Consider the following 13,936-nt stretch of genomic DNA (forward strand, 5'->3'; position numbering starts at 1 on the left):
TCATCCAGATGCTGGAATGCTTCAATGTGATGTTATGTGACATTACAATGGTATTCAACTGAGGCTGTATATTGAATAGCATTTGTGTGATATTGTATAGTTATATCTTACCCCGTAAAGTCCCTAAAGAGAATACTGAGCTCATCATCCAACACCCAACATGCATCATGTTTCATTGTAAAGGAATTGAACCAAACCTGAAAGCTCCCGGATCTTATAGAAACCATAGTGTCTCTGGTACACTGGGCTCTCTCCGGTGATATGGCTCCAGATATGGCAGCTTGGCCATCTATACCGCCTGCATCCTTTACGAGGCCCCCATTATGCGGCCAGACATTGATCGTGAGCTGAAATTAATGCCAAATGTATTTCCTGTTAACTGTGTCGCTTTGATACACATCCTCTGTATTCATTTCCTGTCCTCCTTAGGGTTGTTGGTTCCCATGGAGAATAAAGAACAACGAGACAAATTGCAGTGTGTTTTGACACTTTCAATAGCAGACAAGGAACAATGAGCAGATTATCTGGAGAGCTGTCATTTTATGGCTAGACATTATGGCTGGCGGTGACATATTCATAAGAAATATTAAGAGTCCAAAAAAGATACTGAAGATGAGTGCCGGGATGAGAGCAGGGGAGATGTGCGTTCATTCGATGGCGACGCTGCTAATAAATATTCATAAGTAGTGTGGGGTAGGTGAGGATCTAATCAAACAGCCATTGATGGGCTGTAGCCCTCCTAGAATTTTTTTCTACGGAAATGAGACAGACAGCGGTGGCACTGTGAGCCATGAAGATCATCGCGAGGCATGCTGGGAACTAAATGGACGTGGCCTGTGTGTGGGCTGCTGCCGTTGTCAATAGCAACAGGGTAACATAGTCGGACCGTTTTCCTGGCTCAATCCCTCCTATGGACTTTGTCACACTCTTTTCGATTGATTTAATCCTACTGTGAATCTCTTGCTTATGCCTACGCATTTACCTCCCTCTTTTTTACGTCCTCTTTTCCTACGCCTCATCTACCCTTTCTCCCTTTCTCTTGCCCTCTATCTTTCTGACTATCTTTTTCTCCTCTTACTCCCTCTTCACTTTTGTCCAACACCCAGAAAGCACAAGGAAAACAGTGACGGAGGGCTGTGATTTGTCATATTTGTCCTATTGGTTGATAATTAGCTGCAATTATAGGGAACCGGAGTGAGAGAGAGAGATCCTTTACCTCAGGAGTGGGAAATCAGAGACAGATGCTGTGTGTGTGTGTGTGTGTGTGTGTGTGTGTGTGTGTGTGTGTGTGTGCGTGCGCGTGCGTGCGTGCGTGCGTGCGTGCTTTCGTTCGTTCGTTCGTTGTGTGTTCGTTCGTGTGGTGTGCGTGTCCGTGAGTGTGATTAGAAAATGTGTATTTGAGGGAAGTACAGCGAGAGCCAAGCCCTGTAATTATTAATTTTCTGTATTGGCATTGTCATCGTCCAAACCCAAATAAGGCTCAATTCATCCCAGTGGTTTTTAGTCCCTGAATGGGGACAGAGGGATAATTTTCTGAAAACGGTGGCAGAACATGCTGCTGAGAGTGCCTGTGGAGAGTGCTCTCAGAATGCATTAGTTTAAATGGAATTGAGCACAACTATTAGTTGGTGAATTTATGGGGTGACCGCTGATATATTGTTATTAGTGGGTACCTCAGCTAGATGCCAAAGCATGGGTCGGTAACTATGCATTAGCTTGCAAAACACACGTTTTAAATGGTGCCCTAGTTTTAAGTAGATAACTAAATACATTGGCAAATAAAGTAAATGAAATTAAGTTAATAAAGGCACAACCAGTTAGATGTGATGGGGTTTATATCCTGTCGCAATCAAATTGGAGGATTCCTACACTGTAGCACAGGCTTACAGAGACTGGTTGGAGTGTGCCTCCTCTTGCATGGAACGAACCAACCTGGTATTGTTAAGAGGACCGAGAGTGAAGCTGCATGGAACGAACCAACCTGGTATTGTTAAGAGTATTCGAGAGTGAAGCTGCATGGAATGAACCAACCTGGTATTGTTAAGAGTATCGAGAGTGAAGCTGCATGGAATGAACCAACCTGGTATTGTTAAGAGGACCAAGAGTGAAGCTGCATGGAATGAACCAACCTGGTATTGTTAAGAGTATCGAGAGTGAAGCTGCATGGAATGAACCAACCTGGTATTGTTAAGAGGACCGAGAGTGAAGCTGCATGGAATGAACCAACCTGGTATTGTTAAGAGTATCGAGAGTGAAGCTGCATGGAATGAACCAACCTGGTATTGTTAAGAGTATTGAGAGTGAAGCTGCATGGAATGAACCAACCTGGTATTGTTAAGAGGACCGAGAGTGAAGCTGCATGGAATGAACCAACCTGGTATTGTTAAGAGGACCGAGAGTGAAGCTGCATGGAATGAACCAACCTGGTATTGTTAAGAGTATCGAGAGTGAAGCTGCATGGAATGAACCAACCTGGTATTGTTAAGAGGACCGAGAGTGAAGCTGCATGGAATGAACCAACCTGGTATTGTTAAGAGTATCGAGAGTGAAGCTGCATGGAATGAACCAACATGGTATTGTTAAGAGGACCAAGAGTGAAGCTGCATGGAATGAACCAACCTGGTATTGTTAAGAGTATCGAGAGTGAAGCTGCATGGAATGAACTAACCTGGTATTGTTAAGAGGACCGAGAGTGAAGCTGCATGGAATGAACCAACCTGGTATTGTTAAGAGTACCGAGAGTGGAGCTGACACAGGTTGTGTCCCAAATGGCAAACTATTTATTTTATGTTGCATTAACTTTGACCAGAGCTCTAGGCACCCTATGTCCTTTATAGTTTAACCTAGGGAACACAGTGGCATTTAGGACACAACCATTGCCTCTCCGTCTTAACCCTGTCTGACTTTGTTAAAAATGGGGCAGAATGACAAAACAGCTTAAGAACCACGGACATCGATTGCAGAAGATGTTGACCAAGATAAGCTCATGTCAAAGTGAGGAGATTGGACCCTAATCGATAGACTTCACAATATCTGGTCCTCCTATAGATTTTCTAGAACCCATTTCCTTAAAAATGTCCCTGTTTTGCGACTCATTAGCTACATTTACCACAACAACAGAACACAATTAAAGAGCGACTGAAATCACAGATTCTGCATGTGTTTTTATGGTGCTCATTAAGATTTCAGTCTTTGGGGGTGTGGTTCAATGTGGGTGTGTTATCGTACTCTGGCAGTTACTGTTGTTTGTCCCTGTTGAGACACTGTAGCTGCTGCAGTGTTTCAGGAGAGACCAAAAAACAGTATTTACATTTACATTTAAGTCATTTAGCAGACGCTCTTATCCAGAGCGACTTACAAATTGGTGCGTTCACCTTAAGACATCCAGTGGAACAGCCACTTTACAATAGTGCATCTAAATCTTTTAAGGGGGGTGAGAAGGATTACTTTATCCTATCCTAGGTATTCCTGAAAGAAGTGGGGTTTCAGGTGTCTCCGGAAGGTGGTGATTGACTCCGCTGTCCTGGCGTCGTGAGGGAGTTTGTTCCACCATTGGGGGGCCAGAGCAGCGAACAGTTTTGACTGGGCTGCGCGGGAACTGTACTTCCTCAGTGGTAGGGAGGCGAGCAGGCCAGAGGTGGATGAACGCAGTGCCCTTGTTTGGGTGTAGGGCCTGATCAGAGCCTGGAGGTACTGAGGTGCCGTTCCCCTCACAGCTCCGTAGGCAAGCACCATGGTCTTGTAGCGGATGCGAGCTTCAACTGGAAGCCAGTGGAGAGAGCGGAGGAGCGGGGTGACGTGAGAGAACTTGGGAAGGTTGAACACCAGACGGGCTGCGGCGTTCTGGATGAGTTGTAGGGGTTTAATGGCACAGGCAGGGAGCCCAGCCAACAGCGAGTTGCAGTAATCCAGACGGGAGATGACAAGTGCCTGGATTAGGACCTGCGCTGCTTCCTGTGTGAGGCAGGGTCGTACTCTGCGGATGTTGTAGAGCATGAACCTACAAGAACGGGCCACCGCCTTGATGTTAGTTGAGAACGACAGGGTGTTGTCCAGGATCACGCCAAGGTTCTTAGCGCTCTGGGAGGAGGACACAATGGAGTTGTCAACCGTGATGGCGAGATCATGGAACGGGCAGTCCTTCCCGGGAGGAAGAGCAGCTCCGTCTTGCCGAGGTTCAGCTTGAGGTGGTGATCCGTCATCCACACTGATATGTCTACCAGACATGCAGAGATGCGATTCGCCACCTGGTCATCAAAAGGGGGAAAGGAGAAGATTAATTGTGTGTCGTCTGCATAGCAATGATAGGAGAGACCATGTGAGGTTATGACAGAGCCAAGTGACTTGGTGTATAGCGAGAATAGGAGAGGGCCTAGAACAGAGCCCTGGGGGACGCCAGTGGTGAGAGCGCGTGGTGAGGAGACAGATTCTCGCCACGCCACCTGGTAGGAGCGACCTGTCAGGTAGGACGCAATCCAAGCGTGGGCCGCGCCGGAGATGCCCAACTCGGAGAGGGTGGAGAGGAGGATCTGATGGTTCACAGTATCGAAGGCAGCCGATAGGTCTAGAAGGATGAGAGCAGAGGAGAGAGAGTTAGCTTTAGCAGTGCGGAGGGCCTCCGTGATACAGAGAAGAGCAGTCTCAGTTGAATGACTAGTCTTGAAACTTGACTGATTTGGATCAAGAAGGTCATTCTGAGAGAGATAGCGGGAGAGCTGGCCAAGGACGACACAACATAGGACGGTATCAACAACATAGCCACTAACACTTCCTCGAAATAGTCAGAAATCTTCTAAGATAAATCAAGAAATTAGTCATTATTTGTGCCACGCAATTTTACATCTAGTTAAGGTGTTTAGTGCAGTAATTCTCAAGAAAACAAATGTGCATGAAAACTAGTAGCTATTGCTCTGCAAACAGTATCGAGTTTACTGCTGTGCTGGACTGATTTTTGATCATTCATCAGCAAGCTGTGAAAACTATACATAATAAAGCACAAGATACACACTGTTCATCAGTGCCCAGAATCACTGGCTAGCTAAATTCCATCTGTGTTTGTCAATGAAGCTAGCTAGTAGTAGCTAGCAGGCGCATTAAGCAGGCAAGCCATCAAGTCATTGACAAGTGTGACGTGTGTGCTTCGGTGCCATTTTGTTTTACAACTTTCTCACTATCTATAACCAGAGTGTGCATCTGTCTGGCAGCGTTTCATAGGGAATCATGTTACAAAATCGGTTGCGTTGTGACAAGATGCTCGCGAATGGATTTCGATTTTGAGAAAATGGACAAGTGGCAATTGGGAGACAAGTGCACATCATCTCAATTGTTTTCATTTTGCCCAAAACAGACTCAGTGCTTCACTTGGGCAGGAGGTCATAGGGACTGAGTACCGGCAGGTCACATTTTCTACTGCTTGAGTTCCTGCACCTCTTATAGAATATTAGCTAAAAAGTATTATAGCGTTCCTGCACCTAAATATAAACAGTACCGGCACCCAAAATGAGTAGGCTACCAAATCAAATCAAATTTTATTGGTCACATACACATGGTTAGCAGATGTTAATGCAAGTGTAGTGAAATGCTTATGCTTCTAGTTCCGAACATGCAGTAATGTCTAACAAGTGATCTAACAATTTCACAACAACTACCTTTTACACACAAGTGTAAAGGAATTAATTAGAATATGTACATATAAATATATGAATGAGTGATGGTCGAACGGCATAGGCAAGATGCAGTAGATGGTATAGAGTACAGTATATACATATCAGATGAGTAATGTAGGGTATGTAAACATTATATAAAGTGGCATTGTTTAAAGTGACTAGTGATACATTTATTACATCCAATTTTTTATTATTAAAGTGGCTAGAGATGCTAGAGATTTGAGTCAGTGTGTCAGCAGCAGCCACTAAATGTTAGTGGTGGCTGTTTAACAGTCAGATGGCCTTGAGATAGAAGCTTTTTCAGTCTCTCTGTCCCAGCTTTGATGCACCTGTACTGACCTCGCCTTCTGGATGATAGCGGGGTGAACAGGCAGTGGCTCGGGTGGTTGTTGTCCTTGATGATCTTTTTGGCCTTCCTGTGACATCGGGTGGTATAGGTGTCCTGGAGGGCAGGTAGTTTTCCCCCTGTGATGCGTTGTGCAGACCTCACTACCCTCTGGAGAGCCTTACGGTTGTGGGCGGAGCAGATGCCATACCAGGCAGTGATACAGCTGACAGGATGCTCTCGAATGTGCATCTGTAAAGGTTTGTGAGTATTTTTGGTGACAGGCCAAATTTATTCAGCCTCCTGAGGTTGAAGAGGCGCTGTTGCGCCTTCTTCACCACGCTGTCTGTGTGGGTGGACCATTTCAGTTTGTCCATGATTTGTACGCAGAGAAACTTAAAAATTTCCACCTTCTCCACTCCTGTCCCGTCAATGTGAATAGGGGGGTGCTCCCTCTGCTGTTTCCTGAAGTCCACGATCATCTCCTTTGTTTTGTTGACGTTGAGTGTGAGTTTATTTTCCTGACACCACACTCCGAGGGCCCTCACCTCCTCCCTGTAGGCCGTCTCGTCGTTGTTGGTAATCAAGCCTACCACTGTACCGGCACCTATTTCAGTCCAAGTCAAGCACCTCGCATACTCGAGTTATCACTATTGAACACATCAGCAAGTGGCAACTCCAAAAAGGGCTACGGGCCAAGTGTTCTTTCAACATAACATTGGCGAAGTGTTGTCTTATGTAAACAAGTCCGGGGTGCTGTGTAAGGGGCAGGTCTGTGTCACTGAATGGTTCTGGCTGCTACGTTTTGGATAGAGCTCAATCAGCGTAGCAGATAGAGTGCATTCATTGCAGGTGTTTCTCTGTGCATGACAATTCTCCCTAGGCATTGTCCCGTGTTAGTGGGGAAGTGGGCATGATCAAAATCAAAACCCAACCCTTCTGTATATCATGATGACCTCAGTTACTCAAATCTATGTTTTTTTTAAACTCTGTTTTGGAATAAACGTACATATTTATTGTCCATTTTGGCACAGAAATACATGTTTCTGACTAATATCAATAGGCTGTTTTAAACCTGAGAAGTTGATTTTCGAGTTCAGTTGCTCATTAATAAGCATGGCATTTTTAAGTCATTTAAGTTGTCATTATGTTTTACCAATGATATTGCTGTCCAGATCACGTTAGTGTCTCCATAACAACACTCCTGTGAATGTGTGAAAAACTCTCTCAGGGAAAAGTGAGAGGGCCAAGAGGAGACATAGAAAAGGGGCTGTAGAATGCCTAAAATATACAATGTTTTTGTTCATCTCAATCCGAGCACTCTATCATCAGTTCTTTGCTAGGGCTGTGAAATGTTGACATTGACAGTAAATGAAAATCCTACGGAGAATATCAGTGTGCACACACCTTGCAGCACCCCAGGCATCAGCTTGGAGAATCAGCCTGTAGTACTGGTACCATAGCAGTCCTCCGTTTCATGGAGAGATGCTCCTAAAAGGCACACAGAGCTTCGTGACTGTGCATACTCTCCTCTCCTCCCGTCCTGTTTGTGATCAGGAGGGGTCGATGAGTCACTGTGCATCTGGAGAGAGAGAGAGAGAGAGAGAGAGAGAGAGAGAGAGAGAGAGAGAGAGAGAGACAAAGGTTTGCGTTAGCCAGCTGTATGCAGACATAGGCCCTTTTTTTACATTGACGAAAGTTGGAGATTCTTGAGAGGTATCGAACAAAATCCTGAGACTATACTTATTACTGTAATGTAAACTTGTGAACTTGTCAAGTCTTGACTACTACTTCCGGAGGTCACACACGACACTCGCACTTGGTCCCCAGTTTCCAACTTCCATGCAGGGGAGTGTAAACAGAATTGTCGTGTTGAGCCCAACACTGATACAGTAAAAATGAAATGTTTTCAGACTTGTTTTATTGAGTTTTCACCCCTGAAAATTGCAGTAAAAGCCTGTTACACTATGAAATTGATGCCGTATCTTAAAAAAAAGCTAATCTCAATGGTGTTTTTTTCCCCCTTGACTGCACTGATAATCCAGGCAAGATACAATCTAGCTTTGCAAGCAGTTTGCTTTTCATTCGCAGTTTGCTTTTTACCTCATATAATGACTTTCATGATATTGATAAAATTAAGCCTGTTTTGTTCTAAGGTAAGTTTAAAACACTAAAGTTGTAATGTAGGCCTAAGAAGTATCTAGCTATGGTTCAGCTAACATAACAGCTAGCATAGTGGATCTGGGCCAATTCCGGCTGAGAGTCGGGGCACTCGGCTGAGATTCAGACTCAGCCGACTTCATGTAGCCCAAGTCTGGCCCGCCTTTGGCAGTATTACTTATGGCAAGGATGCGGCGATTGAGCTCGGTCTGATTCCGGTGTGAGTTATATGGCCCAAATATATGACTTGGGACTCGGGCCGATTGTGGCTACTCTCTGGCAGATGATTACACGGGCTGATTAATATAGTTAACATTTCATTATTTATTTTTCCATATTTTCTCATTGTTTTTTTTTCCATAAAATGATAGTTCAAATAGAATTGATACCGAAGACAAATTAAATTTAGATTTCAGCTTTGAAAGTCATTTGCGTGGCCGTATTCATGCCTATCAGCTAACTAGCTGATGCAGCTAATACGATGTAGCTAAGAAAAATTCAGAAATAATTTTGTTTAGCTTGCTACCTAGGAAAGTATTTCTATACTATGAACCACACTGTACTGTGCTTTTGTATTTGTATGAGAGGAGTAAACCTTTATGCTTGATATGCTAACATTACTAGCTAGCAGTAGCTAGCCAGCTGTGCTATTTTTGTGCAAGCTAATTTAATGTGTGGATAAACAAGAAATAAACCCTTTAATTGTCTGCACATTATGAATTGTTGCATTATTGAAGAGTGTAATATGGTTTGGTTGCATTATTCAAGTGTAATTATGTTATGTTTTAAATTAAAAGTTGCTCGACATTGTTTAGTAGGTAAATTGGAGCTGAAGAGCAAGAATGTCACATTGGGGGAGGGGGGGGGAAGTAGTAATGTGTAATGTCTTCTTTTAGGACCTGAACATTTGGTGCCATCACAGTGGGCGACTGTGTATCATGTCCTTAAAATACAACATATTCAGGTTTTCCCTGAAGTTTTTCACCGTTTTGATTTTCAAATCATTGCATTTACATTAACGACTATTATTAGATGAATATATGTTTTTTTATCAGAGTACCAGTTGTCATTTTTTTAATCAGAATTTCTGAGTGCAGTGAAGGAGGAGGCTGGAGGTTTACAGTTACCTGTCCACAATCTGATTAAAATGGTGGGTAAATTGAGATTCTGCAAACTGCTTATGTGGATAGGCACTTATTAAGCACAGAATTCCCTGAGCTGCATGTCAACAGATTATTCAACCAATTGTAAATCATATACAGGGCATTCAGAAAGTATTCAGACCCCTTGACTTTTTTCACATTTTGTTGTGTTACAGCCTTATTCTAAAATTAATGTATCCTAAAATTCATTAATTAACTTTTTTTCCTCATCAATCTACACACAATACGCCATGATGACAAAGCAAGAACAGGTTTTGAGTAATTTGAGCAAATATATAAAAAATTCAAAACTGAAATATCTTATTTATGTAAGTATTAAGACCCTTTGCTATGAGACTCTAAATTGAACTCAGGTGCATCCTGTTTTCATTGATCAACCTTGAGATGTTTCTACAACTTGATTGGAGTCCACCTGTGGTAAATTAAATTGATTGGACATGATTTGGAAAGGCACACACCTGTCTACATAAGGTCTCACAGTTGACAGTGCATGTCAGAGCAAAAACCAAGTCATGAGGTCAAAAAAATTGTCCGTTGACACAGGATTGTGTCGAGGCACAGCTCTAGGAAAGGGTACCAAAATATTTCTGCAGCATTGAAGGTCTCCAGGAACTCAGTGGCCTCCTTCATTCTTAAATGGAAGAAGTTTGGAGCCACCAAGACTCTTCCTAGAGCTGGCCGCCCTGCCAAACGGAGCAATCAAGGAGAAGGGCCTTGGTCACGGAGGTGAGCAAGAACCCAATGGTCACTCTGATAGAGCTCCAGAGTTCCTCTGTGGAGATGGGAGAACCTTCCAGAAGGACAACCGTCTCTGCAGCAGTCCACCAATCAGGCCTTTATGGTAGGGTAGCCAGACGGAAGCCACTCCTCAGTAAAAAGGTGACAGCCCGCCTGGAGTTTGCCAAAAGGCACCTAAGTGATTCTCAGACCATGAGAAACAAGATTCTCTGGTCTGATGAAACCAAGATTGAACTCTTTGACCTGAATTTGAAGCAACACGTCTGGAGGAAACCTGGCATCATCCCTACAATGAAGCATGGTAGTGGCAGCATCATGCTATGGGATGTTTTTCAGCGGCAGGGACTGGGAGACTCGTCAGGATCAAGGGAAAGATGAACAGAACAAAGTACAGAGACATCCTTGATGAAAACCTGTTTCAGAGCACTCAGGACCTCAGACTGGGATGAGGTTCATCTTCTAACAAGACAAGGACCCTAAGCACACGGCCAAGACAACGCAGGAGTGGCTTCGGGACAAGTCTCTAAATGTCCTTGAGTGGCCCAGCCAGTGCCCAGACATGAATCTGATCGAACATCTCTGGAGGGACCTGAAAATAGCTGTGCAGCAACACTCCCCATCCAACCTGACAGAACTTGATAGGATCTGCAGAAAAGAATGGAAGAAACTCCCCAAATACATGTGCAAGCTTGTAGAGTCCTACCCAGGAAGACTCTAGTCTGTAGTGGCAGCCAAAGGTCCTTCAACAAAGTACTGAGTAAAGGGTCTGAAAACAATTTTTTATAAATTGGCACAAATGTCAAAAAAACTGTTTTTGCCTCGTCATTATGGGGTATAGTGTGAGATTGATGAGAGAGAAAAAAAACGATGTAATACCGTTTAGAATAAGGCTGTAACCTAACAAAATGTGGAAAAAGTAAAGTGGTCTGAATACTTTCTGAATGCACTGTTTAACAGACAGGGATCTCAGCTAAGTCTCCGCACGGTGTGTGTGCACGAGTGCGCATGTCTGTGCATGTGTGTTGTCTTTGTGCATTTGCGTGTGTGTCTGTGTGTATGTATGTGTATGTGTATGTATGTGATTGCACGTGTTCATGTTTTGTAGATCACAGGAGGTTGGTGGCACCTTAAATGGGGAGGACAGACTTGTGGTAATGGCATTGTTATGAGCCGCCATTATCCAGCCATTATTGTGAGCCGTCCTCCCCTCAGCAGCTTCCACTGATGTAGATGTGTGTCTCCGCAAGTAACATACATTAGCAAGACTTGTACACGTCTGTGTACACGTGCCTATTTGCGTTTGTGGTCTGTGTGTCTGCTTTCGCTGCGGAATTGCATTACCTGTCTTTCTGGAACCTTTAAGGATGACCATTATAATGGAAGTGGATGCAGGAGAAAAAAACATTAGTGTATAATCCCATCATATGTCATGTAGGAATGAATGTCAACGGTAAATGCCACTATCTTAGAATTGGGGAAACCACTCATGGGCTACCCCAATCAGAGTTCTGGGGAAGCACGGGCAAAACTCATCTCAGAGAAAGGTCACGGGCAATGATGACCTCTGGCAACTGGATTTGGTGGCTTTCTTGCCAATTTCCTGCACCATAATGAATGTGAGGGCTAGTATGAGAGCAATGCCATTTGAAAAGATTTGAACATCTAAATGATAGTGTAAAATAGGGGCCTTCTAGCAGTCGTAAGGACAAATATTCAGCAGAAGGCAGTCAGGTAGAGGTGTAAATGGTGGGTGAGTCCAAGTGGAAGCTATGATCCCTTATTGATGTCACCTGTTAAATCTGCTTTCCACACCTTGTAGTCCCTGGCCCAATGAATATAGACTGTTCTGAGGGCAACTCAATGTTAAGAAGTTGTTCCTAATGTTTTGTACACTCAGTGTATATACAAAGTTCTGCCTTCCACATGTCAGTATTCAAATCCTATCATAACCAATAAAGAACAGGCACCCCGCAAGACTCCGATACCAGACTCAGATACAGCCTCCCCTTGAGTAACCTAAAAGTGAGTAACCTAAACGTAAACTGCGGAAGGCCAAATGGCAGGCTATCTATCGACATCTATTTGCGTTCAAGCGTGTGCTGTTCACACAACGCTGAACAAGACGGAGAAACCAGACATGTGCTCCAAAACGAAAGATAATGAAGCCATTGACATAAAACAGGTGAATAGAGCTAAATAAACCAAAGCTTCTTTATAACAAGTGTTGCGCATTTTGTGAGCTCTCCAAACAACATTTCCACTTTGAGAATGAGAACGGTCAGAATGTATATTATACTTAATTACTGAACAGAAATGAGCGTAACCAAACATTCTGAATCAATGGGGAAATGCGTGGATTAACAGTACCTCACTAATGAATATACAGTATATTTAAACGGGGAATTGATAGACATTCACAAACAAATGGCAAACAACATTGACAAAATTAGGACACACAAATTGGCGCAATTCTGTGCACAATAATGCAGAGAGAGATGTGCCTATAGCGCATCTAAGCCACAGATGGTCCTACTGTATATGCGGTATGACCAACAAGGGGCATATAATAGGTACCCTATTTTCAACATACTGCATTACTCTTGACCAGCGTCCTATTGGCCCTGGTCAAAAGTAGTGAAGTAATAGAGAATAGGGTGCCATTTGGGATGCTCAAACAGTATGCTCATCCTATGTACTTCAGTGTGGTATGTGATTATGTAAATTAGTGTTTGTAAATACAGGTAACTACCAAAATAAAGGAAACACTTGAGTAAATGAGGGATACAAAGTACATTGAAAGCAGGTGATTCCACATAGGTGTGGTTCCTGAGTTAATTAAACAATTAACATCCCATCATGCTTAGGGTCATGGCTACCATAGCTAAAAGAAGAGATCTCAGTGACTTTGAAAAAGGGGTCTCAACAGAGCATACGGGGGTTTAAAGTGTGTCAGTTAAGATCAAACTGTTAGTTACAATGACAGCCTACCCTGGCCAACGCTGGGCCATTGGTGCACCACCCTATGGGACTCCCAATCACAGCTGGATGTGATGCAGCTTGGCTTTGAACCAAGGACTGCAGTGATGTGCCTTGCACTGAGATGCAGTGCCTTAGACCGTTGCGCCACTTGGGAGAATGTGCCAGTTACCAGATTTCAACCCTTATGGGAGATTCTGGAGCAGCACATGAGAGAGCGTTTTCCACCACCATCAACAAAAGTCCAAATAATGGAATTTCTCGTGGAAGAATGGTGTCGCATTCCTCCAATAGAGTTTCAGGCACTTGTAGAATGTTAAGCCACATTGAAGCTGTTGATGAGGCTCGTTGTGGCCCAATGCCCTATTAAGACACTTTCAAATCAAATCCAATTTTATTAGTCACATGTGCCTGAATACAACAGGTGTAACCTTACAGTGAAATGCTTACTTACAAGCCACTAACCAACAATGCAGTTTAAAAAATAGGAATAAGAATAAGTAATTAAAGGAACAAGAAATGAAAGAGAAGCAGTAAAATAACAATAGTGAGACTAAACAGGGGGTACTGGTACAGGGTCAATGTGCGGGTGCACCAGTTATTTGAGGTTATTGAGGTAATATGTACATGTAGGTAGACTTACTAAAGTGACTATGCATAGGTAACAACAGAGAGTAGCAGCGGTGTAAAAGAGGGGGAGGGGTGAGGGTGGGCAATGCTAATAGTCTGGGTAGCCATTTGATTAGATGTTCAGGACTCTTATGGCTTGGGGTTAGAAGCTATTTGGAAGCCTCTTGGACCTAGACTTGGTACCGATAGCCGTGTGGTAGCAGAGAGAACGGTCTATGACTAGGGTGGCTGGAGTCTTTGACAATTTTTAGGGCCTTCCTCTGACATCGCCTGGTATA

The 13,936-nt window shown here is 43.6% G+C and overlaps 1 protein-coding gene across 1 annotated transcript in view; it reads left to right on the plus strand.

The window, feature by feature from the left end:
- LOC115105135 (receptor-type tyrosine-protein phosphatase N2-like) overlaps positions 1-13,936 on the plus strand; it is a 240,064-nt gene that overhangs the window by 143,210 nt on the left and 82,918 nt on the right. The gene's annotated exons all lie outside the window — the stretch shown is intronic.

This window comes from Oncorhynchus nerka, linkage group LG22 (genome assembly GCF_034236695.1).
Source record: "Oncorhynchus nerka isolate Pitt River linkage group LG22, Oner_Uvic_2.0, whole genome shotgun sequence".
In the NCBI taxonomy this organism is placed as follows: Eukaryota; Metazoa; Chordata; class Actinopteri; order Salmoniformes; family Salmonidae; genus Oncorhynchus; species Oncorhynchus nerka.